The 17,264-nt window shown below is 42.1% G+C and overlaps 1 protein-coding gene across 2 annotated transcripts in view; it reads right to left on the bottom strand.

Moving 5' to 3' along the window:
- The window catches only part of LOC124253578 (hemicentin-1-like), a 151,136-nt gene extending 148,189 nt beyond the window's left edge, over positions 1-2,947 (bottom strand). For both annotated transcript variants that reach the window (XM_046687378.1, XM_046687379.1), the window contains exon 1: positions 2,850-2,947. The gene's annotated coding sequence lies outside the window, so the exon portion shown is untranslated. The remainder of the gene's footprint in view (positions 1-2,849) is intronic.
- Positions 2,948-17,264: the final 14,317 nt, after the last annotated feature.

The raw sequence follows: 17,264 nt of genomic DNA, 5'->3' as shown, positions 1-17,264 counted from the left end.
AATGATTTAAATTTTCTTCAGTATGGAAGAAAGTGAAAAATGTAGATACTATAAGCCGGATCTTGTTCTACATTATTCGACATGAAGGGGAAATTTATCATACAGCTGTGTACATACACATAAGCATAGGTCCAGATATTACGCTCCTTTGTGATAACTTAATGTCAGGATGAACATAATGAATGACAAGTTTTTCTCACATACAACCCTTAAACCATAGACACATGTCATACACTATATTTGGCATTGGGGGATTCCCATGCTAATACCCATCACTACATGCTAATACTTACTGGTACCAACCTGAAACACTGTGGTTGAGCATCAACCTTTAATTGTCACAGTCTTGGGTGCGAACTACTAAATTTAGTACGGTTGAGCATCAACCTGGATCTGAAAACTTAGACTGAGAATCAGTCCTTGACAACCCCAGCATGAGGTTATATTGCACATACTACTACCCAAGCATGGGTTCAAACATACTCTAGACTAAGCATCAGTCCTTGACAACCTCAGCATGAGGTTATATTGCACATACTACTACCCAAGCATGGGTTCAAACATACTCTAGACTGAGCATCAGTCCTTGACAACCCCAGCATGAGGTTATATTGCACATACTACTACCCAAGCATGGGTTCAAACATACTCTAGACTGAGCATCAGTCCTTGACAACCTCAGCATGAGGTTATATTGCACATACTACTACCCAAGCATGGGTTCAAACATACTCTAGACTAAACATCAGTCTTATTGAACCCAGGATGGCGTGCAACCGGTTATCATGGTAATACCCGATAACTCCTATTGCGAGACCTTCTTACTCAGAGCTGCCATTTAAGCGGAAATAACCTGTACATCAAAATAAGACCTGTTTCTTAATTAGAAATGGGGTGTAGAAAATAACAAATCTTTGCTATGTTAATTCAAGAAATATATTAAGCGAAGCGATAATAGTTTGACAAATGATACTAGACCACACTCAGTTTTAAGTAAGATATTACAACTGTTAAGCCTAACATATGATACACATTTTCATCAAGGTTCCCAGACTCCACGTGAGGTATACATATGAGTAAATTAAAACCATGAATGACTCGTAATACCAATAGTTTGACAAAGCTATAATAGACTATCACTCATGCGTGATGTCATCTGAAGCAACAAAACATATCAACCAACAAGCGTGAATGGTAAACAACTCCATATTCAAGGTATACAGGCACATAACAGGATGCTTGGATAGTGGTTTAGTCTTCCGTCATTATACCTAGTTAATTACATTAACCACACAGAGTCAGAGCGGTAACCGAGTTCTTGAGACAAGAAGAAGACATCACCACCCTGTCTTGGCCAGCTTTTTGTGGTCGGATCTGAACCCGATCGAGCACGTTTGGGACCTCTATGGTAGGAAAATCAGGAACCGTGAAACCCCAGTACAGAATCTGGCTCAGCTGGAAGCAGCACTTCATGCAGAATGGAACAGGTTGCCTCAGAGGCACATTCAAAGAATTGTACACAGCTTGAGGGCGGAGGGTCCAAGCAGACATCAATGTTCTACTCACGATATTAAGTTTTCTTTGTTTAAAATAACTTGCACATGGAGACTTAACATTTCTGGCACCTAATATGGTCAGTGGCATGCCTAAATTATCTGCATTGAGGAAAGATTTATCATGTTAATTTTTCTGTTTAAATGAACCATTCAGCAAAGTTTCATGTTTTCAGTGTACACATTTCAAATCAATAATAGTCAGTCTGTCACAGCTTGCTTTTGTCATTTGCTATCAAAGACCTGTTTCTTTTGTTTTAAAAATAATTAAAATTTCCCACAATTTCAAAGTGATCCCACAGAAAAACATCACGGGTGTTGCTTAACTTTTGTCCCGTGTCTATATTGTTGTTCGACATGAAGGGAAATTCATCATACATATGTGTACTAACACATATGCAAAGATCCACATATATTTCATTACACACAATAAGCTTAAGATTGCTGAGTTGGATTTTGATTACAACTCTGCTGGACAGATGGGAGTAAAGAAGCAACATGAAGTTCGGATTGGGGATTGAACCCCCAATCCCCAATCTGAATTTATTTAGAAACGGTTCGAATTAGGCATTGGGGATTTGAATCCCAAATCTGAATTTTTTGTTCACATTTGGCATTCAAATCCCGAATCTGGTTTATTTTTTTCATATTGGGTATTAAGTATCATGAATCTTATTTTATTTAAATATCGCGGGATTAATCTTTTTGCAGATTAGGCACTTTCGGCATTGACATTCGTTATTTGAACTCTTATTGTGCATTTCTTTTTACATGTTTGGAATTTGGAACTTCAAGCGTCCTTGGAATTATACTCTTTGCACCATTATCTGTCAAACTTATCTATCCTTGGCGTTGTCATGCACCATCGCAGAATAGTGAGCGGTCCTGAAGCTCTTCCCTGCTTGCAAGCGTGAACCTTGATGACGATCGAAGAAAGGCGACCAGTGTCAATATTCATTATTTCATCCCCTTCTAATGTACTAGTTGCTTTCGTAGTGTACCTGGGTCACTTTAAAACATAAACAACAAAACTACAGTTTTCAATATTTGAACCTCAAATATATTGGGTTTTAGCATTCGGGTTTCGGTATTTGAATCCCCCAATCTGAATTATTTTTTTTGTATTTGGTATTCTAATCCCGAATCTGAATATTTTTCACATTTTAAGATCTGTGGATAAAAGTTTGATGACCATATTTGATAACAAATCCGACTTTATGAGCTTGTAGTCAGCTGTGTTACCATCATTCACAGGATGGTTTGATTTGAACATTCTAACACATAAGATATACTCACACTGCAAGTTAATGTTGACCTGAGCTGTGTCTGACAGTCCTGCAGTGTTGGAGGCAGTACAGATGTACACTCCTCCCTGAGTCCTGGTGACAGGTCTGTCAAGAATACAGCCCCATCCTTGCTGTAACCACCTGGACCTGTCCACCTGTAGCTTGTTGTTGAAGGGTTGCCTGGTGTGATGTTACTGCTACAGTCGATGTTGGGACTGGTGTTCTCTGTCACATCCTTGTTGCTGGGGACGGGAGGTGATCACTGGAAGCGTCTGTTTGAAACAAATGGTGAAAGGAATACATGATGTTAACTCCTTTTAAGTATGGACAATACTGTGATCACTGGGGCATCTAATGGAGAGAGTTGACATAGAAATAAACATAGAAAATCCATTTCCACAGTTGTTGTTGACTCTTCAGTTTTGTTCATCACAGAAGAAATGTATGGTGTAAGATCAAATGATATCTCCAATACATCAGATACATTGCTTTTTGGCCAGATGTTAACTCATTAAGGCTGAGAGACGCATATATGGGGCAAATTAATCAGCTCCTCACAGCGAGTGGCGTGTTTATGGGGCAGTTAATTAGCAGTTTCTCACAGCGAGAGCCACATACAGTCGTCAACAGAAAGCACCTCTTATTCAGCGAGAGGCAGCACATATGTGTTGTACTTTTAAAAATCGCACTGTACCTATTATTTCAACCAATTAGCAGTACTGAGCAAATGTTTACGAGAGATCCACCTTTAGTGTCAATCAGAAGAAGTATTTAAAGTGTTTGATAGCAACTGCTAATCATTATCATAGGCTCGTTACAGCGTTTAGCAAATGAGCATGTCGTAAGTGAAGGGGGATTATGATGTTTCTTCAGAGGTAAGTGCCTGGTACTCTTCCTTGGGAATGGATACTAAAATACTTAGTATGCACCTTGATTGAATTAGATGTAATGGTTTAGAGGTTACTAAAAATTATATTTCCTTCAACTACCTAATAAATGGGGAAACAATAAAGTAATTTTCTGAATAAAATTGATATTTTATACTTATCCTGACTCATGCTTAATTGCTTGTCTTCTTCTTGTGAACTAAGTGGAACACTTGTATCTCCTTGTTGAAGCTCCTTCAATAAAAGCGTGCTTAAAATCACTAATCACTACTCACCAAGAGTTGTCCCTTCTTCGTTTATGCTGGAAACTGGCCACTGTTTTCCCACATGCTTCACTCTCTCCTGAATCTGAGAGCCCGACACTTGAACTTACAGGGAAATCCAAAGTGTCTTGTGGGGAGGTTGGGAGGGCTTACCTCATGAGTCAGGATAAGTATAAAATATCAATTTTATTCAGAAAATTACATATTTTTTCCTTATCCTGACTCATGCTAATTGCTTGTAGAATCCAAATGGATAAGGAGGTGGGAAAAGGCACTTAGGATTAATTAGTGAATTTCTACGTCAAAATAAAAAACCCTCACAGGGAACTTCATAATGGCACTGTAATTATGTTAAAACCTGCTGCTGTAACTAAAATAGTTCTTTCAGCTGCCAAAATTTGGGGGACCACAATAGTTAACTTTGGTCCTCATTTTGTTAACATTTAAATGTGGATAGAACCACTCCAAAGTGGAGAAGCGACCCATAGTACTAGAACTATAAGTACTGGGTTTAACATTTTATGCTAGTATTGAAATGTGCATAGATACTGAAAACAAAACTCTTCGGTGTAGGCTTGATCAGTCATGTAAAACACAGTCTGTGGGGAACTGTCAACTGCTGTCGCGACAACCAGAGGGCGAAATGGTGAATGCCTGAGACATCCTCGGTGGCGATATCTCTCTCAGGTAGTGGTTAGCAAACACCATGTCAGATTTCCAGAAACAGCCCTCCATGACCGTATTCAGCGAGCAATTCCCATGTAGAGCGAGTGTTGGCCTTCCAGTGCTCTAATTTAAGTGAGGGGTTAGAGGCTCTTGGAGGATCGAGTCCTGCAGCCTTGTAGGCTCGTGGTATGACAGTTCTAATCCAGATTGATATCGTGAGTCGTGATACTTCCGTTATGTGTAAGCTGTTGATATTGGGACCGAAAAGTCGTTTGAATTTGCGCCTCATCAATCTGGATCGTCGTGAGATAAATTCTTAGTGCTTTCACTGGACACAAGGATAGGTCAAAGCTGTATCATGAGGTCAGTATGGAGGAAAGTGCAGGGATGTGAAATTGTCTGTCTGGTTGACCTGGCAGTTGATTCTTAGCGATAAAATCCCATCGCAGTCCCATGTGCACAATGTTTTGATTCTCATCAAATCTTGTTCTCTCTCGTAATCTAGAGGATGTATTTCCGACATCCTGGCTGCTGCTGCTCAGGCTAGCAGGAACAGTGTTTTCTGTGCCAGAAATTCAAATTGATGTTCAGTTACTGAACTCAATGCCGCTAGGTATGTTGAGAGTGTAGACCCTTTCAGGCGTTTGGTTTGTCGTAGGTGACATAGATAGTCTGCCACTTGAGGATGTATTGCAGTTCTAGCTGTTAATCCTTTTTAGCAGCGTAGGTCTCAAAACTGCGCCACTTGTCATCGTACAAGTTGCGTGTCAAATTGCGTAAAAACAAGCGTGACTGCTTTAAGCCACTCTGGCTGAGTAACCTCTATGTTTAAGCATGCCTTAATACAGTCCACACGTGTAGTTGGAATGCCTCTGGGTATCTGTGCGCTTGTTCTGTGTGAGGGATGTACTAGTAGATTCGATCGCTCTGGTAGTTGTAGTTTTGGTGGTCCGAGTTCTTTTATGAGAATGGGAAACCACGTTCTAAGCTAGCAGCGACAAAATCAGTTGGAGGCTCTTTGTCTGACTGATTTTCTGTAGTACTCTCGGTAGTAGCGCTGGCGGAGGAAACGCTCGACGATTGAGGATATGCTGAGGCGTCCGTTGCCCTCGCTTGTGGATCTGGGACTGGAGAGACAAATGTTGTTAGTTGATTGTTGAAACGTGTGGCGAATAGGTCTATTAACGGAGCTCCTATCTCCTTGATGATCTGTGTGAAGATCTCTGGATGGAGCTTCCATTCTGTTGGCGATGGTAGAGCTGGATGGGATAGTGCGTCTGCTAGGACATTCTTGGCTCCTGGAATGTGACATGCTTTTATGTGGATGTTCAGATCGCCGATTAAGTCGAACAGTTGAAAGCAGAGATCTAGTAGGTTCAATGATCTTGTTGAGCCTTGCTTGTTTATATAAAATGCCACTGTCGAGTTGCCTGTGTGTACTATGAGATCGCATTCTGTAGAATGGAGCTCCAATGGAGTATGGCGTTGATGGCTGCTTTCATCTCCAGCATGTTGATATGCAGACTTTTCTCCTGATTCCATATTCCGGCTGCCACATGGTTGTTGAGATGTGCTCCCCAACCTTGGGTACGCAGCGTCCATGTATAGATGGGTCTTGAATTCGGCTCTGCTAAATAGATGCCTTCATGAAATATTCGACCTCGGGTCCACCATAGTAGATGAGGTCTGAGGTGATTCGGTGGACCCGAAGGGTTGTAGGTCGTCGAGATGAGCATTGATGAGGACCTGTACTGTGCGTAGCTGTAGTCTGCCTCTGGCTGTCAAGTCTTGTCTTGGACGTGAGGAGACCCAATAGACTCTGCCACTGTCGAGTAGTGGCCACGGAGGAGAGTAAGGCTTGAGGGATGGTCTGTTGGATCTTGAGCCATCGGTCCTCTGGTGCGATGACACGATTCTGGGTCGTGAGAAATCTGATGCCTAAAACTGTAGGTCCTGCGTGAGGTTGTAGGTCCGACTTGAGTAGATTCACTAACCATCCTAGCTGAGTGAGTAGATTGATGGTGAAATTCAGTTGTAGTTTGAGACGGCCTGGATCTACTTGAATCCGTCGTCGAGGTAGAATGCATTAAGTAGCCCTCGATGATGTAGGTATGTGACTACGGGTTTCGTTACTCTCATAAACAACCAGGGGGCGATGATATTCCAAATGGCAGGACCTTCCATTGGTAATGTAGACCGTCTAGTGTAAATCTGAGGTATTTTCTCGAGTCGGGATGTATCGGGGATATGCAGGTAGGCATCCTGTAGATCTATGCTTGCCATGTAGTCCATCGGACGGACGAGGAGTGGATGGTGAGGTAGATGTATCATGCGGAACTTGGGAGGTCTGCGTAGATAATCCCTGTTGAACTTGCTCATATTGTAGATGAGTCGAAACTTTTCCTTTGAATTTTTCTTTGGCACTAGGAACACTGGGGAGTAGAAACCTGGTTCGATGTTGACTTGATCCACGATTTCTATGGCCTGCCTGGTTAGAAGAGATGAGAGAGCCTCTCCGTAACTTGTCTATCTGATGTGTCTTGCAGTCGAACTTGTCTTGGGTTGACTGTCAGTGGCGGCTTGTCCTGTAGTTGGATGCGATATCCGTGCCTTAGGATGTTGGATACGTAAGGATCTTGTAGTATTTCCCAGTTTTCCCAGTAGCATTGTAGGCGTCCACCCACTTGTGAAGGTTGTACAGGAGCGGCTGGGGTGGAAAATTCCAGTCGTTCGAACCGTCTTTCATCGTCGATAATTCCGGGAGCCTCTGGATGCCCTGCCTCGTCCAGATCCTCCCCTGTAGTTGCCGGATGGGCGACGAAAAGAGTCCTTCCCGCCTCTGGAGGTAGCCACTTTCCTGTCCCGTGCTCTCTGTAAACCAGGAAACTTGGATCTTCCTGAGTACCGTTGTGTTGTTTGCTTGATGGCGGCTGGCCAGGGTATCTATGGACTTAATCATCAAAACTTCTCTTGAATCCTTGGTGACTTCCTTGGCAGCTCTGTTGATTTCTCCAGTGAAGATGGAAGGAGTAGACCACGGAGCTGTGTATGTAAATTGTTCACTCCAACTGCAGGAGGCGAGGAGACCTTGACGACGAGCCAGAGTTAGCGCTGCGGCGATGGATGAAAGGTGATCTGTCATGAACTGCTGGTCCTTCTTTTTGCATGAGGAGGGCCGAGTAAATCATCCTGTCTTCATCTGCGGTGGAATCTTGAAACTTGGCGATGGCGTTTAGTTGACTGTCAAAGCGAGATCTGTTGAGGCCGAAGAACAGTCATAGATTCTACTTGAGCCAGCTTGCGGTCCTCAATCTTGTAAGACCTGGCCTTGGCATCGATGATTATTTTAAAGTTGTCGTCTATATCCTGAGCTTTGAGGAAGGGATCCATATTATGGGTGGAGAACTTCCTGGCGTTGAACTGTGGAAGATGTGGTACCTGGGCTTTAGTGGCTGTCTTGAAAGCTGCCCAGGTTCTGTGAAACCATTGCGATGGGATCGTCCGGATATAGAGTGAGCGTGTCGGCGTAGTCATCTCTCATAAGATAGGTGTGAGCGGATTATCGTCTTTAGATGGAAAGCCAGGTCCAACCCGTTAGCCATCCAGTAGGGTATATCAGAGTCGGGAAAAAATGATGCGCCATCGTCTTCTGAGACTGGGGTGCTGAGAAGGGATGTTGATACTCCTCCGGTGGTGACTGAGGTGGAGTCCTGCATGACTGTGGCGATCTACGAGGAGACCTGCGTGGAGATCTGCCGCGGGAGACTTGTAAAGGCGGCGTCGTGGAGACCTGGTGGTAAGTTAGAAGGTGCTGGTGAATCCCTCGAAGATCTATAGGATGATGTCTTGTATGCTGTCGTTGATGTCTGGGTCCTCCTTCGGGAGGCTGGTCTGGTGCAGATCTGGCGTCGTTCGCGAAGGTCCTTGTGATGTTGGCGCCGTCTACGCTGATGAGTACGCCCCTCTGGAGGTGATGTCTACATTGGAGCCTTCCGAGAAGGCTCGGACCTTGTGCAGGCTGTCTCTTTTCCAGGCTGTACGCTGTTCCATCATCTCCATGATCTGCTGGGAGAACTGCTGCATAAAGTCGCCGGGAAGGTCTGCGGTGGTACCAGTGCTGCCCTATCTGCGTTGATGGCGATGGGGCCCGTTGGACAATCATCTGTAGTCAGCGTTGATACATGAGGTTGAGTGTGGATCTGTGCTGACGTCACTGTAGCTGAAGTCACAGTAGCTGAGACCGGTCTTTTCTTGTGCGGGATCTCTGGGATGACAATGGGCTGGTCATCATATAGGCCTTGTTCTGCGGCGGAAGCGATCTCGGCGAGAAAGTTCTGGTGGTCTGTGACTTCTCCTTGGTGTTGGGCGCTGCCCTGGGGTGCGAAGTCTGCGCTGAGTGGTAGACGACTTCTTAGTCTTGGGCTGCGGCGATGGGATGTCTTGGGATGCAGGTCAGCTTCTTGGAAGTGGCGGACTTCGATCCACGCCTCTCCTCTGAGGGAAACTCTAGCGGAACACCAGGCGGTAGGGGTAGATCCGATAGCAGTTGACTGGTGAGGGAATCCGCTGAGTTCCGCACATGACTGGAACAACCTTACGCGACCTATCGGCAGCACATCTCAAAACACCAAGAATATATTTATTAAATGCACAAGTTGATAAAAGTTTGCAAAAACTGTAGCATGAGCTGAAAGAACATGGTACAGTACATCTAGGGCATATTAAATGCGGGTCAGCAGCAGAGAAATGAAACTTACATACGAAACTTACAGATTAACGAGACTACTGAACAATCACAGAATACACAGCGAATAAACAGTGAGAATTACGAAAAATATCAAAACATATTGATAAAGGATACTAGCTAAACCTCTATAAAGAACTACTAGAGGTAACTAACTAAATAATGAAAGGATATAGTGCGTATGGGAGACACAGGCACTCTCACAACCTGCTCACTGGTGAAGAAGGAGAGAGTGAAGCATGTGGGAAAAACAGTGAAGCCAGTTTCCGTGCAAAAAGCGGAAGGAGGGACAACTCTTAGTGAGTAGTGATTAGTGATTTTTTCGCACGCGTTTTTATTGAAAGGAGAGCTTCAATAAGGAGATACAAGTGTTCCACTACAGTTCGCAAGAAGAAGGCAAGCAATTAAGCATGAGTCAGGATAAGGAAAAATTACGAAATTTCAAGCACATACAAAGAATTCAAACCCAATAGAATAGTTTGAATTTACTTTTAGGCATCATTACGTTGTCATGTTTCATATACTGAAACATAATGTATAAACACAAGTAATTATACATCCAAGCTCGAATAGATTAAACATAATTGAACTTACTAATTTGAAGTTTACTGAATTGTAACTAGTTGTTTTCCATAATCTAAAGTTAAGTAATGTTAATTAAAGCGAATATAAAGTGATGAGTCGCACCTTTGCATCGAATACATGTCAGTGTTATTACAACGATGAAAATCTTTTACTACGTTTGTTACAAAAGACAGTAAGTTGGTAATTCAAAACATTGTCACACATGGACAGAAGTAATATCATAAGTTATTACATGTAAGCCATACAAAGGTATTCCAAGCATTTTGTTGTTCAAGCTGTTGAAAGTTTCATGTTGATTTGAATTGTCAGTTTTCTATGCAATTTACATGAGCATTCTGTAAAACGTTTGTATTTGATCTGTGTAATTATCAAATCGGGTGCAATTATTAGGTGTATCAATCAACTCAGTCTCTATTGATCGATCGTCAATAAAAGCTGGATAGTATATCAGCTACGGTATCGATAGACATGTGTATAATCATTCAAGCAGATAACAGTAATGAGATAATTGAGCGCCTCTTCGACCTTAAAATAAAAGCCTCGGTAGAATGCATATGTAGTTACGTCCTTGTTGAAAGGTTTGTCCTGTGACAAGTGTAAAATAAACAGATGCGCTGTTATATCATTGGACATCTTGCTTTATGGAGTCACACCCTCTCTGTGATGTTTATACATGCATGCACATCTAATCTTATGCGCCTCGAGCGCTGATCAGTCAGAGCGGATTGGACTAATTAAGTTGTAAACAGCTGCGTTAATCCGAGCGATTGAAGTTGACGCTGCCGACTGGCCGTAGCCAAAGTGACACGTGGTTTGTTTAGCGACTTAGTGACTCATCCCTTTGATCCCTTGATCCCTTTATCATAAAGCCTAACCAGTCCAGTAAACACTTTAACAACTTTTACTCCAAATATATTGAGTGAGAAGTGTCAATGTGTGTTGTTAAAATCTTCCGCTATAAATATATGCGGGTAAACATTTCACAAATCAATGCATTTTCACTATGGCTAGCCAACCTGCTAAGTGTAAGCGCTTGAAATTACTGCGTCTCAAAAAGAGGGAAATTTGCCTATACAAAGAAAGAAATCCTAAAGCCAGTTTCGATTTCTTAAAGTAAACATTTTGGCCTAAGAATTCGGTCATTCTGTCGGCAAAACTACTGTTTCGGACATTTGGAAAAGTAAGGATAAGTGGCTAAATATTTCGGAAGATTCTCTATCTCTCACCAGAGAATGAAATGCTAAACATGCCAAATTATAGGAAGCACTTTATGTTTGGATGACAAAAATGAACACAAAAATGCTTCCAGTGAATGACCAAATGTTAACTGAGAAAGGCATGGAATTGGGCTCAAAATTAGGAATCAGTGATTTTGGTTATTCTCAAGGGTTGGCTTTACCGCTTCAAATCCTCGTCATCAAATTAAGAAACAAAATTATCAGGGGAAGCTGCCAGTGCTGATAAGAATGCAGTAGTTAAGGGTAGAGAAGAATTGAAATCTGTCTTGAAAAATTACGGCCGAAGGCGACATCTTCAATCTTGACCCGAGAGACCGGCTTGTTTTATAAGCTTGGACCCAATCACACACTTGCCTCTAAGAAAACACCTGGTGTGAAGAAGTCGAAAGAAAGAGTGACAGTTGCATTATGCTGCAAACAAGTGAAACCCTTCATGATAGGAAATATATCGGCGACCACGCTGCTTTGGTAAAGATTTCAATCCAGAAATCTATGCTTTCGGTACCGTTTTAACAAGAAGGCGTGGATGACCTCTGAAATGTTCAGTGATTGGCTGAGAACTTTTGATGAGACAGTGTAGGTCACGTGGCGTTAATGATACTTCTCGTTGACAATGCAGCCAGCCACAATTGCAAACATGTGAAATTGACAAATGTCAAAGTTCATTTTCTTCCTCCCAACACTACATCCCGAATCAGCCACTTGATGCTGGTATTATTCGACATTTAAAGCTTATTACAAGAGATCGTTAGTGAGACATTTCATCGCATGTGCAGAAGACGACAAACCTCAGTGTATAAACTTACGAGAAGCCTTGCGATTAAGTGAAATCTGCATGGGCAGATGTTTCTTGTCAGGCGATCAAAACTGTTTCAAGCATGTCGAAATTCTGCCAAGTCAAGAATCCCAGATTGATGAAACTGGTGATCTCCGAAGATGATATCGTGCTTGCCATCTGATGATGAAAACATATGTCGCCTGATGATTTCATCGATGCCGATGCCAACGAAGAAACTTGTGATTCACTGACTTCCAGAGAACATCATAGAGATGGTGGCAGCTGCAGATGATCAGTTGGAAAGTGAAGAAGAAGAAGCAGAAGACACGGTCACCCTTCCGTCTTTAACAGACATGAGACTGTACCTCGGTAACATCATTCACGTTACTACAAGTGCCAGGGTGACATCGAGAATGCAGATAAAGCAATGGACATGCTCAATTCTTTAAAACAACCTTTGGCGCAGCCCACCATTAAAGACTACTTTCGTAAAGTAAAATGTGTGAGTGAAACAATGTGTAATAAATCCAGTGATTGTCTTTGATGTTTTGTTTTGATTTCTTTGATATCAAGGGAAGTAACTCGGTGCATATACTGTTGTTTCCAGCAGATACTGAACGTTTCACTATCCGAACGTTTTTACAGAAACCAAAGTGTTAAGTGATTAGCGAGGCCTGACTGTAGCGGTAATCTTCGAGAATGCTGCTAATTTAAAATCCAAGGTATGAATTTCAGATACTCTGGATGCTGTCACAAGGGCCTGTAGGAAAGCTGTTTTAAATGATAAAACTTCAAAGGAAGTTGTATGGATGGGTTCAAAAGGAGCTCTCTGAAGGCACTGCAGAACTAGGCATAAGTCCAGTTTTGGACTGATTGAGTTTAGTTTTTACGCCGCTTTTAGCAATACTCCAGCAATATCATGGCGATGGACACCAGAAATGGGCTTAACACATTGTGCCCATGTGGGGAATCGAACCGGGTCTTGAGCCAACGCTTTAACCACTAGGCTACCCCACCAACCCTCAATTTTGGAAAGATCGAAGGAGCCGTTACGTCCTTAAGCTGGAATGATCTAATTAATTCATGAAATGCTGAATTCGCTCGACTGACAACATTTCGATACCATAGACTGAAGCAATTGCTGCTCTTTAGCCCTCTATAGCACTATGTTTCAGTTTTCTAACTTCTCTCAAAAACAGGAGGAAATCTGCAATTGTGGGGCTAGACACTGGAGATTCCAAGAGTCCACTTGACAAATCGGTTCCATTTTGCATTGTACAGGGCTGCTGTAGATGGTCTAATAGATTGGGTAATTGCCAGGAATATCTATCGTCAAACCCTTGTGGTTAAAGTGACTTGCAGATAGCCTCCACATGTGAGGAGATAGACACTTGAGTGCGACTGGCATCAGAAAAAACTTGAAAATGACATCCAAAAGGAGTGTGCAAGTGCCCCTCGTGGGCTGACATGGTATCTTGATTAATTCCCATATAATCCTCAAAACCTGGGTGAGGAACCTACCTGATTCCCGAAACAAGGCAATTGATGCATGGAAAGATATCGATCTAGAATGCATGGTCTAACTCCTAAATCTCGCTGTGAGTCACATGAATTGTGAATGAAAGTTTAGGATAATATCGAGTCCAGGTGTGAGAAATCCTTACCAATTTGAAGCACTGGTGTGGAAAAAGTCCTCTGCAAAACCGCACATATGCAAACCATGGTTTGATACAAACTGTAAACAAGCTAGAAAAATGGGAAGAAGGCGGAAAAATACTTCCGACATCATCCTACTGTACATAACCGTTAAATGACATATGGTGTACCTTTAAAAAGAAACTAAACGGCGGCAATCATGGAGGAAATATGTGTCCAAAATCAACTCCCCGCACACCCATGTCCAAGGTGTGGAATATGATTCAAAAGATTAAGGGCAAAAGAATCAAAATCTGGTGTTCGCCATCTCAAAGATGGTGACTCCCTTTAACAAGTAGATTTGAAATTGCAAATAAACTTGGCGAAAACTTTGAGAAACCACAATTCCTCGTCAACTAATAGCCCTCAGTTCCAGAAATACCAAACCAAACAAGAAAACAAATCAGTCAATTTTAACTTTAATAATGGAGAGGAATACAATGAAACTTTTTCTCTCCATGAATTACGAACTGCCTGGGGCAGGCTCCGCGACACTGTGGCAGGAGCTAATGATATTCACTATCAGCTTCTGAAACACTTCCCTGGTTCAAGTTTGGAAACATTACTCAATATATTTCATGATATTTAGACAACCGGAAACTTTCCTACCAAAGCCTGGCGGGATCATACTGATCCCTCAAAATACCATCCTATATCACTGACTAGCTGTGCTTTTAAAACCATGGAGCGCATGGTCAACAATCAATTAATCTGGTACTTGGAGACCAATAACCTCCTTAGTGACCTCCAATGTGGTTTCCAAAAGAACCGACGTACCATTGACCATTTGGTGCGTCTGGAATCATTTATAAGAAATTCCATTGTCAACAAACAACATACTGTATCTGTTTGTTTCGACTTAGAAAAAGTATGTGATACAATGTGGAACATGGTATCTTAAAAGATTTACATGAATTTTGATTGAGGGGTAGATTACCTCAGTTCATATCTCTGTTTTTAAACAACAGACAATTTCAAGTACAGGGTGCTTCCACATTGTCTGATTATTTCCAACAAGATCAGGGCGTCCCTCAAGGCAGCATAGAAAGGCAGCTACAACTCTGCCTCAATAAAATCCAAAAGTGGGCCAATGAAAATGGTTTTCAAAACAAATTGTATTCACTTTTGTCATAAATACAAACCACACAAGGATCCATATACATTATCTTTAGATGGTGGTCCCATCAAGGTAGTAGAAGAGGCCAAATTCCTGGGACTCATATTCGACCGCCACCTAACATTCTTACCACACATAAAATATTTGAAAACAAAGTGCTTGAAGGCTCTGGACTTGCTAAAAAATCGTTTCTAACACAGAGTGGGAGGGATCAGACTACCCTCCTTCACTTGTACAGATCTTTGGTTAGCTCCTAAACTAGACTACGGCTCCATTGTTTATGGTGGAGTCTGCAAAAGCAATTTAGAAAAATTAGATTCAGCCCACCACCAAGGGCTGAGGCTATGCCTGGGAGCTTTTAGGATCTCTCCGGTAGACAGTCTATATGCAGAGGCTAACGAACCTTTCCTTGAACAATGCCGCATTAAACTCTCACTGCAGTTTATAACTAAATTACGCTCAAATGAGTCCAATCCAGCACACAATTGTGTTTTCAACCCTCTCTATGAAAATCTGTTTCCTAATTTGCCAAGCCTGGTGCCACCACTCGTAAACAGAATTCAAGCACACATATCAGCAGCTATAATTAATCTCAATAACATAGCACCTTACCGACTTCTGTCTTAGCCACCGTGGCAGATGGTGAAACCACAGGTCGACCTTTACCCCTCACCAAACTCAAAAGTCTGAAACAAATCCTTTGGTTTTCCAACAGCAATACAACCAGTTACATTCCAAATTATAACATCCATAGATCCATTTTTATAGACAGATCCAAGGAAGATGGCCAAGTTGCCAGTGCTGCAGTCTTTGGATCCAAGACTGTCAATAGTTCCATTTTCACTGCTGAAGCCAGAGCTATATTCACAGCTTTGACCTATATGAAACAACAAAACCATTCTCAAAACTTCATTGTCTTTACATTGCCTTCAAGCACTTCAAAATGTTACTTCAAGTCACCCTAGCATCCTAGACATTTCAGAACTTTTCAACGATCTTTCTACTCTGCTGGTTGCCGGATCCGCGTCGGCATAGCAGGTAACACAAAGGCGATGCTGCAGCTAAAAGCGGCTCTTGGCAAGCCCTTATCTCCACTGCTAATCCCGTACAGTGATTTCAAACCCACTATCAAAAGTTATACTCGGAACCTTATGCAAAAAAAGGTGGGATACTCAAGTAGGAAGAAATAAACTTCATGAATTAAAGCCAACAATTGGTTATGCCTACGTGGGCTGTCAGTCAAGACGAGATGAGGTAATTTTATGACGCATTGGCCACAGTCGGTTTACTCATGACTATCTGCTGTAAGCTGATGGCGATGGACCTCCCATGTGTGTCTCTTAGCTGAAGTGCTCACCATCAAGCATATTCTGCTTGACTGTGCGGGCTTTTCGACTGCAAGGCCTCTCATTATGATCGCGGCAAATCTGAAAGATCTGTTTTCTTGCGTGAGCGGGCATCTCATTGTTTATTACCTGAGGGAAGTTGACCGTTATCATCATGTAATTGTAGTTATGTAATGTGAATAACGAACTGCTTACGTTCCAATTTGGTGCTATAACAATGTTAATAATATATATGCTTTTGAATAACAATTCATTTGGACTTAGGTTACTTATCGTTTATTAATTCACACTTGATCCCGTCACTATCGGCTGGAATAATGCCGATAAGGCGTAAAAACCAAACTCAACTCAACTCAAGTCAACTATTCAACAGTGATGGCGGCGCCAACCACTGAAGGAGCGCTCTCCATGAGAGGCCATGGAAGTCTATAAGAAGGAGTATCCAATTCCTTCCAGATCGCAGGAGTGTCTGTGTGGTTGAAGGGGTTAGCAATTCACTTAGATATTCTGGTACCATGCTATTTAGACTAATGTATGTGATACAAAGTATTTTTTGAGACAACTGTACTGGGTTGTTTGGAAGCCGTGGCGTGGGGTAGATTCCAATGTCACTGGAGAATAGTTGAAGTAGTAGGCTAAGTAATAGGCTGAGATGAAGAACAATCTATAGCTTCTTGTACCATGGCAAGTGGAACAGATTATCAAGTGGAGACGAGATCGACAACTCCCTGACTCAGTGTTTGCCCTAGGCATAAAAATTTAGGAGTCATCATTACCCCCTAGAGTCATGAACATGTTTTGGGGAATCAACTTCAGTTAGGAACTTCTATCAAGACATAGACTGTGATTGTTTAATAACGACAAAAGAAACAAGGTAAGGCAGGTCAGTTATTTAAGCAGCACCGAGCAGTAAAAAAAACAGTCATCCCACAGAAACCAAGTTAGATTATCTGAACTAAGGGCCAAGTAGCATTGCGTCAACAATGACGCAAGCTTCTAAATTCACAGCGTATTTGAGATAATTTGTGTGTCAAATATGCAGGTTATCTGCGTCATGACAAACACTGCTGACTCCCATATTTCTATCCCCCTGAAGGTAGATATCT

Source organism: Haliotis rubra, unplaced genomic scaffold (genome assembly GCF_003918875.1).
Source record: "Haliotis rubra isolate DU_JTF1 unplaced genomic scaffold, ASM391887v1 Scf545, whole genome shotgun sequence".
Lineage (NCBI taxonomy): Eukaryota > Metazoa > Mollusca > Gastropoda > Lepetellida > Haliotidae > Haliotis > Haliotis rubra.
This window is presented reverse-complemented; position numbering and strand designations above follow the sequence as displayed.